Genomic DNA, 7,279 nt, shown 5'->3' on the forward strand with positions numbered 1-7,279 from the left:
CATGTAAAAGTACATTTGTAATTTTGAATTTGATATCCTATTTTACAGGGAAATTTGTCAGTATTAAAGTTTTGAATTATATAGGTGTATTTTTTTTTAAGGAATAATTGAGGTGATATTTTCTCTAAAAAAATCTTTAAAGTAATATTAGAACCTGATTAAAAAATCCAGGAAATCTGAGCATAGTCAACAAAATTGTTATAGTTTTATAATTAAGAAAATAATAAGAAGAAAAAGAAAAGGTTACAGAGAAAGTAGCAACAAGTTGTCGTTGTTATAATGTCTTCAGACGAAGAATTTTCAAAGGGAGAACAAGAAGCATTGCATGAGAACAGAAAGATGGGTCCAAATTCTGTAGTTTTATGCAGAAAAAGTGTGAAATTGACTATATGGGCATTTTGTTTATTTGATTTTGATAACAATGTTTCTTTCATTTAATTGTGTTCAATTCAAACACACTCTTTCTTATATTCAATTTTATAACTCATTTGACCCTCTTATCAATTTTTATTTCTTTTTAAATATTAATGTCACCTTGCTCATCAACGAGATTCCCTTTCTGTTTTTACTATCATCCTATTATCTATCACGATTAATATAGATTGAGTTATAATTAGATCTGAGCAATTTAATATGATTTTATAGTATATCGATTAGGTGTGCGGTTGATGTGCAAGAAAAAACTTAATAATTGCTTTAACAATCATTAAACGGAGTTAAAATATTTAATAACAATTCAACAGAGTTAAAATATAATTAATATTATAATAAAATAAATTCAATTTTTTTTCATAATTAAATTATTTAATATTTTAAGAAAAACAAAATATATTTCAAAACCTATAAATATAAATTGAAACAAAGAGATTGATAATTGCATTTATTAAACATTAATTATCAAATTTTTTAGTAATTAACTATAATAAACCTTTCGGTTTTACCGAAACAGAAATTCAAATATCTAAAATATAATAAACAAATAATCTCATGAAACAAATCATATAAATTACTTTTGATCTTTAATACTGTATGTTTGTTAATTCGGCCATTTCAACATTAACAACGCTTAAAAAGTTTTACATATCAAAATTTAAATTGTCTTTTATTTTAAATTTTCTCTACTTTAGCTATTTATCATGTTATAATATTTTAGCAACCTTTTCTAAACACTTATAATACCAATTTAACAGAAAATCTAAACTACTTATATTAAAAATATTTAAACTTAATTATATATATAAATAACCATAAACTTAAATATAAGATTAAACTATTAATTAAACCTAAAAATAATTAGGCAGAAAGATCCATAATTAAAAACGATGTTTTAAAAATTTTGAAATCGGAACATTATTCTGAAAAATAGAGATTAAATAACTTTCTCCCCCTCACATTTTAGGGTTGGATTGAATTTCTTGCATATAAAATAGTATTCCAAAATTTATATCTGTTTTATAATTAAAGATAATTTAAAACGTTGGAAAACTGAATTAGATAGGATTTGACCAAATCAAAATAAAAACATATATATTAATTCATACGAGTATGAAACTAAATTTAAAATAATTATTTAAAACAAAAAAAAGAGTTCGGTAGACTTACTGTAATTATAGGAAAGAAAATTGGGCGGATTTAGACTATTGTTTTTGTCTTCTTTTAATTTAGTTTTTCAATTATTTTTTTTAGTTTTAATTTATTTGTTGTCACCTAATTTAGTGACTATGCATGCTCACATGTTGGACTTTAACTATTTTATCATATGGTTCAATTAAAAAACAAGTTAAAATGAGTTGAGATTTTTTGTATTTTTTCAAAAACCAAAGTTGAGATTTTTTGTATTTTTTCAAAAACCAAACTAATTCGAATTATCCTAATGGAATTTAATTTATTAAATTACAAGTTTAAAAGATAATAATAATTTGTTAGAACGATCATTTTAAAAAATACACCATAAGTAAAATTTTAGCAAAATATTAAAACCAAAACAAAATATTATTATTATTACTAATTAAACATTGGTTAGTAAGCCTCTATTTTGGTTTATATAGATTTTGTACATAAAAGAGTGATAATTTAAATTTTAGAAAAAAACTATATATGTCTTTCTCTTTTATTTATAATATACATTTTAAGGTTTAACATATTTTCCGTGAGGATAATTATTATATTTTTAAGTTAGTTATTTTAGTGTTTGATATTTATCTGTCATTTATTTGTTTTAAGATTTTTTTATATATAATTTATTTATGTTCTGTGTAATTTTGTATTATTTTATCTTTATTTTTTAATAATATTTTATATGATGTCAAATAATAGATAAACTTAGGAGTGTCGATGTAATTCAGATGTGAAAGTTAATATGATTTTATGTTAAATTGAATGTGATTAAATTGAAAAAAAAAACTAAATCAATCTATTTTTTTTTAATCGAGTTAGAAAATAATATAATTAAATAATAAATGCTTTTAAAGGAAAAAGAAACAGTTAAGGTTAACAATTATTACAATAAAACAAAGGATTGAAATCATTTTAAAAGTAGACCAAAAAAGAAAACATTATTTATTAATACAATTTATAAATAAATTTATAAAAATGTAAAAGATCTTTATTGAATAAGTGTTGACTCTAGAAAACTTTATCAAGGTTGCCACTAAAAAAAGTTGGTACCTTTTTAATATTTGGACTACTTTAAGTGAAGTGTCTCTTATCTCCCATCTACCAATAATTCAAGTGTACTGTTATAACTTTAAAACAATGATAAATCATATTAATATATATATATATATATATATATATATATATATAATAATTACCTAAACATTACATTTTAATACCATAACTTAATAAAATAATTTAAAATTTCTAATATCTCTAGTGGATCTTAGTCTCCACCCAACGGTCATGGACATGATCCTAAATTCAAGGAACAAACTCTATTCTAAAACAAGTTTGCTAAAACATTTTTAATTACATTTGTTTTAAATATTTTTTTAAAAATAAATTTAAACAAATGTATTGTCAAAAAATAATTGAAAAAATTGTTAATATATCTAGATTTTTTTTCAATTACATAACTCACATTTTATTATAAAGGTTAAATATAATTTTTTTTCTTTAAACTATTAAAAATATTGTATTTTGTTCTCAAGTTAAATTATAAAATATTAGTGTACCAAATCATATAAAACATAATTTTTCATTAGACTGCGAAAGTTATATTATGGTAAATGTTAAAATTTCCTATATCACATAAAAAAGTACATAAATCATTTATTAGAAAAAAAAAATATTTTATATAACTTTCACAAAATACAAAAAATGAATATTTTATAATTTAATTTAGAGATAAAATATAATTAGAACATATCGGAAATGATAATAAAACATTCTCTTAATTACTTTTTGTAAATAATGAATCGTTTTGCTTAGACTTTGACAAAACACTTGTATTCTTGTTACATTCAATAGTATATAGTATAGTTTAGAATTCAAAATTAAGTATATTTTAAATATTCATTCTTTATTTTTATATCAAAATCATAACAGACAAATTTCAGATTTTAAAATGAATAATAATTTTCTATTTAATGAGCTTGGGATTAAAATACCATAATATTTTTTTTTTCATTTTTTCTTTAACCTTTTAACTTAATTATCAATTTTTTTTACAAAGTAATTATATAAATACAGAAAAATAAAAAATAAAAAGAGGTACCTATTTGGTGATGTTGGGAAGCACGTGGGCAAGTGGAAAACTAAAGTATAGTGACTGATAACAGTGTCAGCATGCATTAATGGTCCTTTTTTTTTGCAGGAAAATATTACTATCGTTTACAATGCCTTCGTCAACCTTCACACATTGTTTCCATTGCCGTCATGCTCACACCATAATAATAATAATAATATTAATAATAAAAAATATTATTAACATCATTAAGTTAACACAACCCTACATTTGAATGAGATATTATTAAGGTATTGAAATTTTATATGGTCCAACTTTTTGTAATAATTTTATTCATATAAATTTAATAAAGTCAATTAATGACTATTTTTAATTGGATATTTTATTTTCCTTTTGTTGAATGTTTACAATATTTTTTTTATTTTAGTTTAAATATTCCATCATTTAATTTTGCCATTAACAAGATTATAAGTTTTACATTTGAGTTATTTAATTTTAACCATATAATAAGTTTTAAATTAAAAAGAGTTAGTAAAAAAAAATTGAGAAATTTACCAAAAACTAGAATCAGAAAACAAGAGAGAAATATAGATAGAACTTCAAACATTTTGTTATATTTTTTAGTTTCATGTGTTTAACTTATTTAAGATTCGAAACTTCATGTGCATTTTTTTTATAGTAAATTCAAAATTTCAATAGGACAATTGGAGAAGAAGACAACAATAAAATGTGCAACACAACCTACAAAAGTTAAGCAAAAACTAAATTTCTTACACAATTTTAACACTTTTTATTATTGCATAATCACGAGATAGAAATAATGAGATGAAATAGAAAAAATGAATAAATAAATGAAAAAATATATATATTTAAAATTAATTAAAATTGTTTGAATGTTGATGCACTTAATATTTATATATTTTTTAAAAATTAATTAATGAAAATATTTAGTTTTGAGATAAGAAGGAAAAAGGAGAAAAAACGTGTGGAATTTGAATTGTGTAGAATGTGATGTCGGCTGTAACCTATGGTCGCAAGTGACAATTGGACATGAAAAGGACATCAAAACAGCATGTCATTGACTCATTCTACGTTTTACAACAAAATTCTTATTGACCAAGTCTTTCCTCCAATATTCAAAATTAATTTGTTTTTATAAAAATTCAAAAATAATATTTTTACACAAATTCAATATCTAGGATATACTTTAAAACTAGGTAGATTTGTAATCATTACGTATAATTAAAATAGATTAAAATTAAAAGTGTCAATAGCAACAATATATAACCACGATTTGAATTTTTTTATTTATTTAGTAATAAAATAGTATCATGATTGAATTGAATACTGTTCATATAACTTTTGTGATATGATAAGTAGTGTTAGTTGTAATAATATATGGTATTGATGGAAAATTGTAATTTCCTTTTATAAAAACAGGTTCATTTAAATTTTGAAACTTTAGATATTTTTTTTTTATCTTTAATTAAGTTTTTATTAAAAAACTATTAAGTGTTTTAATTGAGTTTTGTCATTTACTTTTTTTTCATTAACTCAATGGGTGATTGTTGTAAAGACATAAAGAATAACATTTTAAAATAATAATGGTTTAAAAATAATAAAACTTGTGAATTTTAATATAAACTTTTTTAATATAAACAATTTTATTATGAATGAGATTTATTATTTTAAAATATATTATTTTTCTATAGATTATTTTTTTAGTTATGTGACAGAGTTCTTTATTTTTGTTGTTTAATTGATCTTTATTATAAACTTTTCAATTTGGATCAATTAGTTTATTTTTTTGTGTAAGTTGGGTTTCAACTATTTTTCTTAGTCTTTTTTTGTTGCAAGTGAATCTTCTTCCATTTACATACGTGTTTTTAGTCATTTATACGAGTATATGTTGATCAGTTATCATAACAAAATACTCTAATTAATTTTGTGTTATTTCTATGTATAGACAAGACATCTTTTGAGCTTGAAGGAATTTGGAATTCCTCATAAAAAGTTCATCCTTTCATTAAATAAGGAAACTAATTGCATTGATTTAACTAATAGATAACTTGTAATTGCTAATTGTATGCTTGCATGGTGTTTTGTCAATATAATTGAGCGGTGTGATTGAGAATGAGGTGTTGAATTGAAAATACATTTTTAAATTGGCTTACCTAAATTATATGATGAAATTGTGAATGTTGTTTGATTGACATTGTAGATGATGTTGTTTGAATTAGTGAAGGTAGTGTAAATTGAAATTTGGTATGTTTTGGCACTAGTAGTAGTTGTTGGATTGTTTGGCAGGGCTAAAATGGCATAAACTTACAAAATGATATTCTATAGAATTATGCAGGCTTGCTGGGCGAAACAAAAGTTGAAAAACTACTGACTTGGTTGTCAATCATTAGGCAAAGTTAAAATTAAATAGTTATTGTCTTAGTTGTCGTTGAACAAGAGTATACTTGTTGATCGAAGCCAAAGTTAGAGAGATCATTGACTTGACAATGACTGAGTGAGACAGGTCTTGTTAAGTGAATATTGGTAGGATTTAAGTCTAAAAGTTCAAATTATAATCTTGTTGGGCAAGTTATCTAGTCGTTGAACCAGTGGGGACTTTCACGCATTACTCGTTGAGCGAGTAGATATTCTCACTGAACGAAATTATACAGTCTGAATCTTTTTTCTTATATGTTTTATCATGACAAGTTTAATGAATGATATTCTGAATGTTAAAAATGATTGTTGATATATTTGTGAATGTGTGTGTGTGTGAATAATGATATATGAAATTGTGACGATGATGAACTTGTTATTTGATATGATCATTGTATGTGTTTAGTGTAATTTTAAGGATCTCGTGGGGAGATTCTATGGTGGCATATCTCTAGGGTGTGTCTCAAGGAAAAGACTGTTTCATTTTTTGTAATCATCTTAAACTCTACTAATCATTCATATTCATGTAGAAGACAATGATTAGGTAGTGAGAGTAGCAGAAGGTCTTATCATAAGGACGACCCTAACGGTTCTTATGACCGTGATGGGGACTAATCTTGTGTGTGTCAACTTGGTAGAGCAATATTTTGTCACCACAAGTGTATGGTTTCACTAGTCTAACTCAATGAAACATATCTAGATAAATCGAATTTATAAGAGTCTGATTTCATGTATGACTGTTGTGTGATGAAATTTAACATGTTATTATGTGTTTTGATGTTAATTCTATTTTTAGCTAGTTTACTCTTCTTTACATATCTAAATGATTTAATTGTTTATGAAAACACTTTTGCATATTAGCTTACTCTGATGATTCTTTAGTGTTATGTTATGTTTATGTTGTTTCTTTAGTAACAATAATCTTATTGGTATGAATAGATATGATGAATAAGTACTGAAACATCTTTGATAGAATATGGTAATATGTAAGAAATTTTTTTCTTTAATCATTTAGTAGTTATTCATATTTGTTTTAGATACATTCACTAGTACAAAAATCATATTTTATGACGTACAAAAACGAACTATGGCGTACATAGTTTTGTACGTTATGATAGGTCTACATATTTTATGACGTAGTAAAAATTTACGTTATCT

This window comes from Vigna radiata, chromosome 6, assembly GCF_000741045.1.
Source record: "Vigna radiata var. radiata cultivar VC1973A chromosome 6, Vradiata_ver6, whole genome shotgun sequence".
Taxonomy (NCBI): Eukaryota; Viridiplantae; Streptophyta; class Magnoliopsida; order Fabales; family Fabaceae; genus Vigna; species Vigna radiata.